General features: G+C 44.1%; 1 pseudogene; it reads left to right on the top strand.

The window, feature by feature from the left end:
* Positions 1-2,690: 2,690 nt before the first annotated feature.
* On the top strand, positions 2,691-4,347 carry LOC100994328 (eukaryotic initiation factor 4A-I-like; annotated as a pseudogene).
* The last annotated feature ends 12,444 nt before the right edge of the window (positions 4,348-16,791 follow it).

Raw genomic sequence — 16,791 nt, 5'->3', positions numbered from 1 at the left:
CTAAGAATCCACCCTCCCTTCATTTTTACCTTTTAAAATATTTATTATGGTCTGATATCATGCTACTTAATATTTAATTAGCTGAGTAAATCAGTTCTTTATTTTTTAAACGAATGCCCTAAAAGTAAATAAAATTGCCCAGAAAGAGATCAGAAACACTTCTATAAACATTGACTTCATACAAATAGGTAGCACTAACTCCTGTAAACCTTGAGCTCACAGACTCATATTTAGAAAAATTTAAAATCTATATGATGTAATTATGCACTAAATTTATATCAAATTTTATTTCTATAGCGGTCCTTCAAGAAACAATAAACTCCCTTTGGGGTAAGGTATATAAAACTTTCTCCCTGGATTATGATTTTTCTTAACAGAAAACGGTTACGTGCTTACCTTGATGTGAAGTGATGTGTTACGGTTCTATGCACCTTCCCTTCAGTTAGTTGCTAGGATGATAGATCTATCTTTTTTTTTTTTTTTTTTTGAGATGGAGTCTCACTCTGTCTGTCGCCCAGGCTGGAGTGCAATGGCATGATCTCGGCTCACTGCAACCTCTGCCTCCCAGGTTCAAGCGATTCTCCTGTCTCAGCCTCCATAGTAGCTGGGATTACAGGCGTGCGCCATCACGCCCGGCTAATTTTTTTTTGTATTTGAGTAGAGACGGGGTTTCACCATGTTGCCCAGGCTGGTCTCGAACTCCTGAGCTCAAGCAATCCACCTACCTCGGCCTCCCAAAGTGCTAGGATTACAGGCATGAGCCACCACGCCTGGCCCAATAGATCTATCTTAATAAACACTTGTCTATTGAAAATGTAGAATTAGGACATCTGTGCTATCAATCAGAATTTTTAAGGACTTATAGAGAACTTACTATATCCATCCAGGAAACATTTAATAATGGACATTTTAGATGATGTTTCTTGAAAAAAAGTAAGTATAAACATCCATTTTACTTACCACAATCCAAGAATCTCCCTGTTCATTTTAATTGCAGATCTTTATTTTTCCAGTAGACATTTTCAAAATGGAAACATAAACATTTATTTATTGATTTATTTATTGAGACGGACTCTCACTGTGTCACCCAGCCTGGAGTGCAGTGGCGCAGTCTCAGCTCACTGCAACCTCTGCCTCCCAGGTGAAGCGATTCTCCTGCCTCAGCCTCCTGAGAAGCTGAGATTACAGGCGCCCGTCACCATGCCCAGCTAAGTTTTGTATTTTTAGTAGAGATAGGGTTTCACCATGTTGGCCAGGCTGGTCTCGAACTCCTGGCCTCAGGTGATCTGCCCACCTCAGCCTCTCAAAGTGCTGGGATTACAGGCGTGAGCCACCACGTCCAGCCTGGAAACATTTATTTCAATTGCTGCAGTAAAATTAGTGTCAGTTTAAACAATTCTGCAAATAAGCTGACTAGAAGAAACACTCCAAAAACACTTCTATTGGGAAAAGGGCAAAAAGTTTTCTAAAGGTATCTCCAGAGCAAAAGTCTGTTTATGATAAGGGCAAATGTTAAAGTGTTGTTTTGAGAAATAAACTGTCCTCTATAATTTATAGGCAAATGTACATTGTTATGTGTGCAAATTTGATAGAAAGCAATTAGCAAGTTGTGAGAAGGGAGCTTTTGGGCATCCAAGTTATGTGAATCGAAGTCCCATTTAAAGGAGAATCACGACCCGCCTGTCATGCGACTCACTCTGGGAGATTATAGCTAGTTATTGTGTGTACCTGCATTTCCCCAAGGCATGGATATGTCAGCGAGGGCAAGTCCAACTAGACCCGTCCTTCCTCATCTCAGCATCATGACATCCACCTGTGTCATGGACACTGTGAGTCCATAAAAACAAATTAAAGGCTCTTAACAGAGTGAAACTCAGCCTGGACATAGAAGGAATATTTAAAAAGCAGCACTTGCCGGGCGTGGCGGCTCACGCCTGTAATCCCAGCACTTCGGAAGGCCGAGGCAGGCGGATCAGCTGAGACCAGAAGTTCGAGATCAGCCTGGCCAGTGTGGCAAAACCCATCTCTACTAAAAATACAAAAAAAAAAATTACCCAGGTGTGGTAGCCCGAGCCTGTAGTTCCAGCTACTCAGGAGGCTGAGGCAGGAGAATCGCTTGAACCCAGGAGGTAGAGGTTGAGGTGAGCTGAGATCGCACCACTTCACTCCAGCCTGGGCGATAGAGCAAAACTCAGTCTCAAAAAAATAAAATTAATAAAATTAAATATATATATATACATATATGTGTGTATATATATACACAGACATGATCCTTAGAAACATATATATACGTATATATATATATACACATATATATGTTTCTAAGGATGTCTGTGTATATATATACACATGTCTATGTTTCTGAGGATCATGTATGTATATATACACACATATATGTATATGTAACATACGTATATGCTACATGCATGTAACTATGCGTATATGCTACATATATGTAACTATGGTACATATATGTAACTGTGTGTATATGATACATATATGTAACCATGTGTATATGTTATATGTATGCGTATATGTTACATATATGTAACATGTATACATTTATGTGTATGTATTTCTAAGAATCATGTATATATACATGTGTATATATACATATATGTGTGTATGTTTGTTTCTCTATATAGAGAGAGAAACATTCATATATATATGTATGTATGTTTCTAAGGATCATGTCAGCAAGTCAGGATTCCCGATCCAGAGACAATGGCCCTAATGGGATGGAGCCTGGAGACATCAGGGAGAGTAACTGGAATGAGATTGTAGACAGCTTTGATGACATGAACCTCTTGGAGTCCCTGCTCCGTGGCATCTACGCCTATGGTTTTGAGAAGCCCTTGCCGTCCAGCAGCGAGCCATTCTACCTTGTATCAAGGGTTATGATGTGATCACTCAAGCCCAGTCTGGGACTGGAAAACTGCCACATTTGCCACATCAATTCTGCAACAGATTGAATTAGATCTAAAGGCCACCCAGGCTTTGATTCTAGCACCCACTCGGGAATTGGCTCAGCAGATATAGAAGGTGGGCATGGCACTCGGAGACTGCATGGGTGCCTCCTATCACGCCTGTAGAGGGGGCACCCATGTGTGTGCTGAGGTGCAGAAACTGCAGATGGAAGCTCCCCATATAATTGGGGGTACCCCTGGCCATGTGTGTGATATGCTTAACTGCAGATACGTGTCTCCCAAATACATCAAGATATTTGTACTGGACAAAGCTGATGAAATGTTAAGCTGTGGATTCAGGGACCAGATCTATGACATATTCCAAAAGCTCAACAACAACATCCTGTTTGCTGTCAGCTACAATGCCTTCTGATGTACTTGAGGTGACCAAGAAATTCATGAGGGACCCCATTCAGATTCTTGTCAAGAAGGAAGAGTTGACCTGGAGGGTATCCGCCAATTCTACATCAACGTGGAATGAGAGGAGTGGAAGTGGGACACCCTGTATGACTTGCATGAAACCCTGACCGTCACTCAGGCAGGTGTCTTCATCAACACCCGAAGGAAGGTGGACTGGCTCCCCCAAGAAGTTGCATGCTTGAGATTTCACTGTCTCTGCCATGCATGGAGATAAAGGTCAAGAGGAACAAGATGTGATCATGAGGGAGTTTTTGTTTTGTTTTTTTGTTTGTTTGTTTGTTTGTTTTTGAGATGGAGTTTTGCTCTTGTTGCCCAGGCTGCAGTGCAATGGCGTGATCTCAGCTCACTACAACCTCCGCCTCCTAGGTTCAAGTGATTCTCCTGCCTCAGCCTCCTGAGTAGCTGGGATTACAGGCATGCGCCACCACGCCTGGCTAATTTTGTACCTTTAGTAGAGATGGGGTTTCTCCATGTTGGTCAGGCTGGTCTCGAACTCCTGACCTCAGGTGATCTGCCCGCCTCGGCCTCCCAAAGTGCTGGGATTACAGGCGTGAGGCACCGTGCCTGGCCAATGAGGGAGTTTTGTTCTGGCTCTAGCAGAGTTTTGATTACCACTGACCTGCTGGCCAGAGGCATTGCTGTGCCGCAGGTTTCTTTACTCATCAACTATGACCTTCCCACCAACAGAGAAAACTATATCCACAGAATTGGTCGAGGTGGACAGTTTGGCCGTAAGGGTGTGGCTATTAACATGGTGACAGAAGAAGACAAGAGGACTCTTTGAGATATCGAGACCGTCTACAACACCTCCATTGAGGAAATCTCCCTCAATGTTGCTGACCTCATCTGAGGGGCTGTCCTGCTACCCAGCCCCAGCCAGGGTTCAATCTCAGGGGACTGAGGAGCAGCAGGAAGGGGGAGGGAAGGGAGCCAAGGAATGGACATCTTGTTATTTTTTTCTTTGAATACATGTCACTTTTTGAGGCAATTTGAGGCAATTATTTTGAGGCAATTATATATATATACAATTTTGATTTATATATATTATATATAATATATATAATTTTGATATATATATAATTTTGATTTATATATAATATATATAATATTGATTTATATACTATATATAATATTTGAGGCAATTATATATATATATAATTTTTGAAGTTTTAATATGGAGAAACATAGTACAAAAGGATGTGTCAAATTTATTTGGCATGTCACCACATAAACCAGGCAAAGGGTAGAACAGACTTTCTTTTCTTTTCTTTTTTTTTTTTTTTGAGACAGAGTCTCACTCTTGTTACCCAGGCTGGAGTGCAATGGCGTGATCTCAGCTCACTGCAACCTCCACCTGCCAGGTTCAAGCGATTCTCCCGCCTCAGCCTCCCAAGTACCTGGGATTACAGGCATGCACCACAACGCCTGGCTAATTTTGTATTTTTAGTAGAGACGGGGTTTCTCCATGTTGGTCAGGCTGGTCTCAAACTCCTGATCTCAGGTGATCCACCCACCTCGGCCTCCCAAAGTGCTGGGATTACAGGTATGAGCCACCATACCTGGCCAGGTAAAATAAACTTTCTGTCCCTTTCTGCTAGTTTTATTTAACTAGTGGAGTAAGAGATTAATTCTCACCTAGAAGGCTTAAAGGAGGTTTTATGAAGGAGTGATTTAAAGTAGGACTGTACAGGCGTAAGCCACCACATCTGGCCAAAGGTGTAACTGTTAAAGTCAGTAGCAACAGCCAGGCACAGTGGCTCATGCCTGTAATCCCAGCACTTTGGGAGGTCAAGGCAGGAGGATCATCTCAGGTCAGGAGTTCGAGACCAGCCTCGCTAACGTGGTGAAACCCCGTCTCTACTAAAAATACAAAAATTAGCCAGGCATGGTGGAGTGTGCCTGTAATCCCAGCTACTTGAGAGGCTGAGGCAGGAGAATCACTGGAACCCGGGAGGCAGACGCTGCAGTGAGCTGAGATTGAGCCACTACACCCCAGCCTGGGTGACAGAGCAAGACTCCATCTCAAAAAAAAAAAAAAAAAAAGGCCGGGCACAGCGGCTCAAGCCTGATCCCAGCACTTTGGGAGGCTGAGGTGGGAGGATCATAAGGTCAGGAGTTCAAGGCCAGGCCAGCCTGGCCAACATAATGAAACCCCATCTCTACTAAAGATAAAAAAAAAAAAAAATTAGCCAGGCATGGTGGCTTGTGCCTGTAATCCCAGCTACTCGGGAGGCTGAGGCAGGAGAATTGCTTGAACCTGGGAGGTGGAGTTTGCAGTGAGCCAAGATCTTGCCATTGCACTCCAGCCTGGGTGACAGGGCAAGATATGGTCTCAAAAATAAAAATAAAAATAAAATAAATTCAGGAGCAAGACAAGGATGTCATCTATTACTATTCATAGTAACAACTGCTCTCAAAATTCTAATCTAATGCAATAAGATAAGAAAAAGAAATGACAGAATTGGAAAGGAAGAGACACATTACTTTCCTCTTTTTTAGAGGAATAAATATTCATAAAAAGTTAAAATGGCTGGGCGCGGTGGCTCATGCCTGTAATCCCAACATTTTGGGAGGCTGAGGCAGGTGGATCACGAGGTCAGGAGTTTGAGACTAGCCTGACCAACATGGTGAAACCCCATCTCTACTAAAGATACAAAAAAGTAGCCAGGCATGGTGGTGCGCGCCTGTAATCCCTGCTACTCTGGAGGCTGAGGCAGGAGAATTGCTTGAATCCAGGAGGCGGAAGTTGCAGTGAGCTGAGATCTCGCCATTGCACTCTGGCCTGGGCGACAGAGTGAGATTCCGTCTCAAAAAAAAGAAAGAAAAAAGTTAAAACAACATATAAAGTAAAAAGTAAACATTCCTGTTATTCTATTTCATTTCTCAGAGGTAATCACCTTCAACAGTTCGATGTGTCTTTTTCAGACACTTTTCTATGCATATTTAGGCATATATATTTCTGAGTGTATATACCTGGATTTTGAAAAATAAAACTGGGATCATAAAATACTATTATCCTGCAACATACTTTATCAACTTAACAAAATCGCATGGACCAATTTCCAGTTTGGTACTAGAGATCTACCTTATTCTCTTCAGTGGATGCACAGTATTTCATAGTATTAGCTACTGTAATTTATTTAACCATTTCTTTTTTTTTTTTGAGACGGAGTCTTGCTCTGTCACCCAGGCTGGAGTGCAGTGGTGCGATCTCGGCTCACTGCAAGCTCCACCTCCCAGGTTCACTCCATTCTCCTGCCTCAGCCTCCCAAGTAGCTGGGACTACAGGCGCCTCCCACCACGCCCAGCTAACTTTTTTTTTTTTTGTATTTTTAGTAGAGATGGGGTTTCACCATGTTAGCCAGGATGGTCTCGATCTCCTGACCTCGTGATCCACCTGCCTTGGCCTCCCAAAGTGCTGGGATTGCAGGCGTGAGCCACCGTGCCCAGCTTTTTTTTTTTTTTCTGGAGACAGTCTTGCTCTGCTGCCCAGGCTGGAGCGCAGTAGTGCGATCTTGGCTCACTGCAACCTCCGCCTCCCAGGTTCAAGCTATTCTCCTGCCTCAGCCTCCTCCTGAGTAGCTGGGACTACAGGCACTTGCCGCCTCACCTGGCTATTTGTTTTGTTTTTTTGTTTGTTTGTTTTTATTTTGTTAGTAGAGACGAGGTTTCACCATGTTGGCCAGGCTGGTCTCAAACTCCTGAGGTCAAGTAATCTGCCACCTCAGCTTCCCAAAATGCGGGGATTATAGGCGTGAGCCACCGCACCTGGCCTGTTTAACCATTTCTTACTGATGATTTTTTTATTTTATTTTAATTTTTGCTCTTAAGGAAAAGTTCTTAATGAATACCTTTATCCGTGTATCTTTGCTCACTTGTGAAGAATAATCTTCTAGAAGTGTAATCACTAGGTGAAAGGATATGCAATTTTACATTTTTCACAGTCTCAGATTATCCTCCAAAAATACTTACCAATGTATACTCACAGGGTTTGAGAACATCCATTTACCCCCATTCTTACCAATGCTGAAACATAAATTCTTGCCACTTTGCTCATCTAGTAGATGAAACACACACAAAAAAACCCCAAAGATTATTATTATTTGTAGATTATATGCTCACTTTCCTGGAAAACTCAAGAAAATCACTTAAAAAAAAGAAAAGTAATAAATAAACCATAGAGCTAAGTGTGTGTGAAGGAAAGCAATTTTATGCTTAGGCAAATGTATAAATTATATTCCAGAGGGCAATTTCTCAGTATGAAGTGAGTCAAAAACATTGGCCGAGGCAGGCAGATCACCTGAGGTCGGGAGTTCAAGACCAGCCTGGCCGACATGGAGAAACTCATCTCTACTAAAAATACAAAATTAGCCGGGCGTGGTGGCGCGTCCCTGTAATCCCAGCGACTCAGGAGGCTGAGGTAGGAGAATTGCTTGAACCCGGGAGACGGAGGTTGCCGTGAGCCAAAATCACGCCATTGCACTCCAGCCTGGGCGACAAGAACGAAACTCCGTCTGAAAACAAAAAACAAAAAACAACATTAAAAAATGCTTCTCTTCTGACCCAGCAACGCAAAATCCAGAATTTTTTTTTTTTTTTTTTGAGATGGATCCTCGATCTTGTCACCTAGGCTGGAGTGCAGTGGTGCGATCTCAGCTCACCACAACCTCCACCTCCCAGGTTCAAGGGATTCTCCTGCCTCAGCCTCCTGATACCTGGATTACAGGCACCCACCACCACGCCCGGCTAATTTTTGTACTTTTAGTAGAGATGGGGTTTTGCCATGAAGTCCTGACTTCAGGTGATCCGCCCACCTTGGCCTCCCAAAGTGCTGGGATTACCAGCATGAGCCACTGCACCGGGCCCAGAATTTTTTTAGGAAAATAAGAAAGTGTGCAAAGATTTATCTACAATAATTTTTACTGAAGCATGGTTTATTGCTATGAAAAATAAAAAACAACCTAGTTGTCCAACAATAAGGGAGTGGTTAAACAAATGATGGTCCATCCACAGACACTACACATCTATTCGAAGTTATCTTTTTTTTTTTTTTTTTTTTTTTTTTTTTTGAGGCAGAGTCTCACTCTGTTGCCCAGGCTGGAGTGCAGTGGCGCAATCTCGGCTCACTGCAAGCTCTGCCTCCCGGGTTCATGCCATTCTCCTGCCTCAGCCTCCCAAGTAGCTGGGACTACAGGCGCCCGCCACCACGGCCAGGTAATTTTTTGTGTTTTTAGTAGAGACGGGGTTTCATTGTGTGACCATGCCCGGCTAATTTTTTTTGTATTTTTTTAGTAGAGACGGGGTTTCACCATGTTAGCCAGGATGGTCTTGATCTCCTGACCTCATGATCCACCCGCTTCGGCCTCCCAAAGTGCTGGGATTGCACGCATGAGTCACCGCACCCAGCCTTTTTTTTTTTTTTTGAGACGGAGTTTTGCTCTTTTTGCCCAGGCTGGAGTACAATGGCACGATCTTGGCTCACTGCAACCCCCGCCTCCTGGGTTCAAGCAATTCTCTTGCTTCAGCCTCCCAAGTAGCTGGGATTACAGGTATGCATCACCACGCCCAGCTAATTTTGTATATTTAGTAGAGATGGGGGTTTCACCATGTTGGTCAGGCTGGTCTCGAACTCCTGACCTCAGGTGATCCGCCCGCCTTGGCCTTCCAAAGTGCTGGGATTACAGGCGTGACCCACCACGCCGGGCCTGAAGTTATCTTATAGATTAAAATGTGTTGACAAGTTAATATTTTCAAACTATAGCGTTCAATGAAAAAGTCACAAAACAGTTTGTGCAATATGATAACGATAAAAATGTAAATAAGTAGTTCTCAATTGCCCGTTAACTTTAGTTTGGTCAAATGTAGTCTAGTCTAAGGGTAAATTCTTTTTGAAACTCAAGTGAAAATGCGTATCCAAATGTAAGCTTAACTAACACTGACATCCAAGCTAAGCTACCAGGACTGCATGCAAATATAAAACTCAGAGATGATCCTGCCATAAAAAGAAATGCCTGCTCTGGGACCTTAAAATTAGGCTTCTTAATGAAATTAACAGCTGTTTGAAAAACATCTCTCTGCTTGTTTACAAAGATCACAAGCTTTGCCAGGGTATCTCAGGACTGTTTTAAGCGTCCCCAGGGATCCTGGGAGCCCCCATATTGCTTTTCTCATTTAGATGCTTACCCAGTGGTTGGAAGAATCCAAGCAAGATGCTTTCAGCTAAACATTGCAGTGTCCTCGGCAAAAAGGAGGGCCAGTGTTAGCTCTGTGACAATTCCCTGTTTTCCCAAACCATGAATCAGCCCCATTGTCTCACCCGCCTCTGTGCATCATTCATTCTGTTCATCCCAGCTAACGGCAAAGGCAGGAACATGGCAGAGAAACTAAAACTCCTATTTAATTCTGTTGGTAAAGAGAGTCAGGATTTCTCATGGGCTGCTTTGGAGAAATGTCTGGAAATGTGTCAGAAAGCTGATTTTACGGAAGGTTCATTTATTTACAGTAAACTTAAATGTACTATAAATTCCTAATTTACAAACAAATACCTGGCAATTGACCAGCATTTTTCATCCGAAGGTAAGAAGCCTCCAAATGTGAATATATAAGCATTTTCTGGCATGATATCATGTCAGTTTTTTTCCTCCCCTCCTCCACTGCCTTTTCTTCCTCCTAGTTTCTCCTCTCTCCTCCTCTTCATCCTCTCTGCTCCTTCCCAGCTGGAAACAAATGATAGTTTAACCTGGATAATACCCTCCCTTGTTCACTTTGTATAGCTAATGTTCACTCCGCTGGCCTAAACCTTTCATGCGATTCATTTTATAAGGAACAGAAGAGGGGAGGATTCCGTCTCTGGCTCATAGCACCCATTGCCCAGAAAGTCAGCTCTGCTTCTCAGTCCCCATGGGCTGGGTCCAAGCCTTGTCTTTCTACTCCATGATAACTCTTTTTACCTCTATTGTGGTAGGTAGGACTCTTTGGTTCTAAAGAACAGAAACCCATTTGAGTGAGCCTAAGGAAAAAAAAAGGGCAGTTTTGAAAGGATAGAGAGGTGCTTTCATAGCACTGATGGACAGGTATGCAGCAGGGTCCTGAAAGCATCTGGAACCAGGACCAGCAAAGCAATCTTTGTCATTTCTTTTTTTTTTTTTTTTTTTTTTTTTTGAGACGGAGTCTTGCTCTGTTGCCCAGGCTGGAAAGTAGTGACACGATCTCGGCTCACTGCAACCTCCGCCTCCCGGGTTCAAGCGATTCTCATGCCTCAGCCTCCCAAGTAGATGGGATTACAGGCATGGGTCATTATGCCTGGCTAATAGCTCACACCTGTTATCTCAGCACTTTGGGAGGGTAAGGAGAGCTGATCACTTGAACCTAGGAGTTGGAGACCAGGGCAAGCAAAACCCCAGCTCTTTGAAACAAAGACAAAAATTAGCTGGGCATGGTGGTGTGCACTTGTAGTCCCAGCTACTCGGGAGGCTGAGGTGGGAGGATTGATTGAGCCCAGAAGGTCAAGGCTGTAGTAAGCTGTGATCCTGCCGCTGCACCCCAGCCTGGGAGATAGAGCAAGAGCCTATCTCAAAATAATAATAATAATAATAATAATAAATTTAAAAAAATAGTAAACTGCCTATTTTCCAAAGTGGCTGTACCCTTTTCACATTCCCACTTGCAATGTATATGTATGAAACTTCCAGTTATTCTGTATCCTCTACAACATTTCGTATTATGAATTTATTTAATTTAATTAATTTATTTATTTATTTTGAGATGGAGTCTCGCTCTGTCACCCAGGCTGGAGTACAGTGGCAAAATCTCGGCTCACTGCAAGCTCCGTCTCCCGGGTTCACACCATTCTCCTGCCTCAGCCTCCCGAGTAGCTGCGACTACAGGCACCTGCCACCATGACCGGCTAATTTTTTTTGTATTTTTTTAGTAGAGACGGGATTTCACCGTGTTAACCTCGTGATCCGCCGGCCTTGGCCTCCCAAAGTGCTGGGATTACAGGCATGTGCCACCACACCCGGCTTATTTTTATTTTAACCACTCTAATAAGTACGTGGTGGTATCTCATTATGGTTTTAATTTGCACCCGATGGCTAATGACATTGAACTTTTTTTCATGTACTTGCCATCTTTTTATCTTACCTAGTGGAAGTCTATTTATATATTTTGCCCACTTTTTTCCATTTTTAAATTTTTAATAGAGATGGAGGGGAGGTCTCACTATGTTGGCCAGGCTGGTCTCGAACTGTTAGCCTCAAGTGATCTGCCCGCCTCAGCCTCCCAAAGCACTGGGATTACAGATGTGAGCCACCACACCCAGCCCCGGATACAAAGCTTTTATCAGATGTGTGTTTTTAAAATATTTTATTTCAATTTGTGTCTTGTCTTTTCATTTTCTTAACAGTGTTTTTGGAGGGCAGAGGTTTTCATTTATTGAGTCTAATTGAAACATTTTTTATGGTTCATGTTTTTTGTGTGTCTTATCTATGAAATTTTTGCCTGTCCATAAGTTATAAATATTTTCTTCTGAAAATTTATAGCTTTAGGTTTAAATTTAGGGGTATGATTCGTTTCAGGTTCATTTTTGTATATGGTACACATTATGGATCATGGTTCCCTTTCTTACATATTAATATCCAATTGTTTCAGCACCATTTGCAGAAACCAACTTGTTCTTAACTACCACATTATGTTATATGCAACAGTTGTCTTCTCTATTTGTACCAAAGTCTGGTGAGGTTTGTGGATATACAAGTGACACACTTCGCTATTCTGTACCATTTGCAAAGTACTGTCTATTTAATGACATAATTTCATTTGAATCTCAATTAGCCCTTTGAGGTAGAAATAAAATATTATTACTTCCATTTTTCAGATGAAGAGATGGAGAGTAGCTGGGTGCTTTGCCCAAGATGACAAAGCATTCAGTGAGAGCATCAGGATTCAAACCCAGGTCTTCTGCAATCAGTGCTATTTTCTTGGTTTTTTTTCTTGTTTTTTTTTTTGGGGGGGGGGTGGGGGACAGAGTGTCACTCTGTCATCCAGGCTGGAGTACAGTGGCGTGATCTTGGCACACTGCAACCTCCGCCTCCCGGGTTCAAACGATTCTCCTACCTCAGCCTCCTGAGTAGCTGGGATTACAGGCACGTGCCACCACGCCTGCACTTTTAGTAGAGATGGGGTTTCACCATGTTGGCCAGGCTGGTCTCGAACTCCTGACCTCAGGTGATCCACCTGCCTTGGCCTCCCAAAGTGCTGGGATTACAGGCGCGAGCCACCACGCCGGGCCAAGCTGCATTTTCAAAGATCCAAGCTGTTCCTAAAAGTAGACTCTACTTGGGAGCCCTGGAAGCAAAAGTTAATGCTCACTACTTAATTTTGAGTTTACTGCACCTTGAAGACTGGACAGGTACAGAGATTTGGTGCAGCTGGGATCTGAGAGGGTGGTCATTTGGGCTGCCCACAAGAAGTGGTCTCCTGTTTCCACCCTGCTATATGAACTGGCCATGGTCATGCAAACTTTATTTTACAAAAACGTAACTGGAATTATTTTCTTTAAAACATTCCTGGTTGGCCAGGCACAGTGGCTCACACCTGTAATCCCAGAACTTTGGGAGGCAGAGGCTGGTGGATCACAAGGTCAGGAGTTCGAGACCAGCCTGGCCAACATAATGAAACCTCGTCTCTACTAAAAATACAAAATATTAGCTAGGCGTGGTGGCGGGTGCCTGTAGTCCCATCTATTTGGGAGGCTGAAGCAGAAGAATCGCTTGAACCCGGGAGGTGGAGGTTGCAGTGAGCCGAGATTATGCCACTGCACTCCAGCCTTGGCAACAGAGTGAGACTCCGTCTCAAAAAGAAAACAAAACAAAACATTCCTGGCTGAGCGCGGTGGCTCACACCTGTAATTCCAGCACTTTGGGAGGCCGAGGCTGGTGATCACCAGGTCAAGAGATCGAGACCATCCTGGCCAACATGGTGAAACCCCATCTCTACTAAAAATACCAAAATTAGCTGGGCATGGTGGCAGGTGCCTGTAATCCCAGCTACTCGGAAGGCTGAGGCAGGAGAATTGCTTGAACCCAGGAGGCAGAGATTGCAGTGAGCTGAGATCATGCCACTGCACTCCAGCCTGGGCGACAGAATGAGACTCCATCACAAAAAAATAAATAAATAAATAAAAATAAAAAATAAAAAAAAATCCTGAACTTCAAATAGTCCAAATATCAGAGCAATAAACGGATTTGCTTTATGTTTTGGGTTATTTCCCCACAGCCTCGGCCACGTCTTTTCTCTGGGAAGTATACCCACAGATTCCATCACTAGAGTGGGTTCTTGGGAGCCATTTTGCTTCTATCTGACTCTGCCTCCCTGGCCATGGCTGCATGGACCACAGCCCCAACTCACATGATTACTAGATTGTTTCACTGGGAATTTAGGATTGGACTGAGAAGCAGCGAATCAGTTCGAAGGTGGCTGGGATTTTAACATGTGGACTGGGAGCTACACAGCAGCCATATTCCGCTTGTGAAGTGGAGCACAGAGGAAAAAAAAAAGCAGATATGCAGAGAGAAAAAGACTGTAGCAGGGCGGGGGCAGCAGAGACACAAGATTGCTTTACAGGCCAGGCGTGGTGGCTCATGCGGGCGAATCACTTGATGTTAGGAGTTCGAGACCAGCCTGGCAAACATGGCGAAGCCCCGTCTCTACCAAAAATACAAAAATTAGCTGGGTGTGGCGGCGCACACTTTTAATCCCAGCTATTCAGGAGGTTGAGGTGGGAGGATCGCTTGAACTCAAGAGGTAGAGGCTGCAGTAAGCCGAGATCGCACCACTGCACTCCAGCCTGGGTGACAGAGCAAGACCCTGTCTCGAAAAAAAAATTTTTAAATGGATGTTCATCAACTGGTGAATGGATAAGTACACGTAGTGCAGTCATACAATGGAATACTATACTGCAGTAAAAGGAGCAAATGATTACTGCACTCCCTTGGATGAACCTCAGATACATTGTGCTGAATGAAAGAAGCCAAGCTCCAGTGGTTCCATTTATATAACATTCCGGAAAAATCAAATTATAGGGGCAGGCTGGGTGTAGTGGCTCATGACTATAATCCCAGTATTTTGGGAGGCCAAGACGAGAGGATCACTTGAGCCTGGGAGTTCAAGACCAGCCTGGGCAACATAGTGAAACCCTGTCTCTACAAAAAATACAAAAATTATCTGGGTGTGGTGGCATGCACCTGTCGTCCCAGCTACTTGAAAGGCTGAGGTGGGAGGATTACTTGACCCCAGGAGGCGGAGGTTGTAGTGAGCCAAGATTGCACCACTGTACTCCAGCCCGGGCAACACAGCAAGATTCTGACTAAAAAACAAAAAATTGTAAGGACAGAAACCAGGTCAGTAGTTGCCAAGGGGTAAGGGCAGACGGTGAAGTACAAAGGAGCACAGAGAACTTTTGGGGAATGGAGTTATACTATATCTTTTTGTTTGTTTGTTTGTTTGTTTGTTTGTTTTTGAGACAGGGTCTTGCCCTGTCGCCCAGGCTGGAGTGCAAAGGCACAATCTCGGCTCACTGCAACCTCTGCCCCATGGGTTCAAACGATTCTCCTGCCTCAGCCTCCAAAGTAGCTGGGACTACAGGCGCCCACCACCATGCCCGGCTAATTTTTGTATTTTGTAGAGATGGGGTTTTGCCTGTTGGCCAGGCTGGTCTCAAACTCCTGACTTCAGGTGATCCACCCACCGTGGCCTCCCAAAGTGCTGGGATTATAGGTGTGAGCCACCATGCCTGGCCGAGCTATACTATATTTTGATTGTGGTGACAGTTATACAACTGCATGTATTGGGCAAAACTCATAGAACCGACTGGGTGCGGTGGCTCACACCTGTAATCCCAGCACTTTGAGAGGCCGAGATGGGCAGATCATCTGAGGTTGGGAGTTCGAGACCAGCCTGACAAACATAGAGAAACCCTGCCTCTACTAAAAATACAAAATTAGCCGGGCGTGGTGGCACATGCTTGTAATCCCAGCTACTCAGGAGGCTGAGGCAGGAGAATCGCTTGAACCTGGGAGGCGGAGGTTGCAGTGAGCTGAGATCATGCCATTGCACTCCAGCCTGCGCAACAAGAGTGAAACTGTCTCAAAAACAAACAAACAAACAAACAAAAAACTCATAGAACTGTATACCTAAAAAGTGAATTTTACTGCATGTAAATCATTTCTTAATAAACCTGACATTTAAAACAAAAACAAGTTTGGCAGTTTCTCAAAAAGTTAAACAGAATAAACATGTGGTCCAGCAATTCTACAGCCAGGTGTATAGCCAAAAGAGTTGAAAGCCGGGACTCAAACATAGTAGCATTATTCACAATAGCCAAAAGCTGGAAACAACTCAAATGTCCATCAAAGATGAATGCATAAACAAAATGTGGTATATATTATTTTCCTTTTTTTTCCTTTTTTTTTTTGAGACAGAGTCTGACCCTGTCGCCCAGGCTGGAGTGCAGTGGTGTGATCTCGGCTCACTGCAACCTCCACCTCCCCGGTTCAAGTGATTCTCCTGCCTCAGCCTCTCAAGTAGCAGGTGCACGCCACCACAAAAATGTGATATATATTAATACATACAATGGAATATTATTCAGTCATAAAAAGGAATAAGGCCGGGCACCTATAATTCTGGTGTATTGGGAGGCCAAAGCGGGAGGATCACTTAAGCCCAGGATTTCGAGATGAGTGTGGGCAACATGACCAGACTCTGTCTCTACTAAAAATAAACAAATTGCTGGGTGCGGTGGCTCAGGCCTGTAATCCCAGCACTTTGGGAGGCCGGGGCGGGCAGATAACCAGGTCAGGAGATCGAGACCATCCTGGCAAACACAGTGAAACCCTGTCTCTACTAAAAATACAAAAAATTAGCCGGGCGTGGTGGCAGGTGCCTGTAGTCCCAGCTACTTGGGAGGCTGAGGCAGGAGAATGGCGTGAACCCGGGAGGCAGAGTTTGCAGTGAGCCAAGATCGCACCACTGCACTCCAGCCTGGGTGACAGAGCGAGACTCCGTCTCAAAAAAGAAAAACAAGGTGGGGCACGGTGGCTCACGCCTGTAATCCCAGCACTTTGGGAGGCTGAGGTGGGTGTATCACGAGGTCAAGAGATGGAGACCATCCTGGCCAATGTGGTGAAACCCCGTCTCTACTAAAAATACAAAAAATTAGCTGGGCATGGTGGTGCACACCTGTAGTCCCAGCTACTCAGGAGGCTGAGGCAGGAGGATCGCTTGAACCTGGGAGTTGGAGGTTACAGTGAGCTGAGATCGCACCACTGCACCCCAGCCTGGTGACAGAGGGGGACTCCACCTCAAAAACAAAACAAAACAAAACAAAAGTATGCTTAGTGAAATGAAA

Source organism: Pan paniscus, chromosome 19, assembly GCF_029289425.2.
Source record: "Pan paniscus chromosome 19, NHGRI_mPanPan1-v2.0_pri, whole genome shotgun sequence".
NCBI classification, from domain to species: domain Eukaryota; kingdom Metazoa; phylum Chordata; class Mammalia; order Primates; family Hominidae; genus Pan; species Pan paniscus.
The sequence above is the reverse complement of the archived record's forward strand: the minus strand, read 5'-3'. Positions and strand labels throughout refer to the sequence as shown.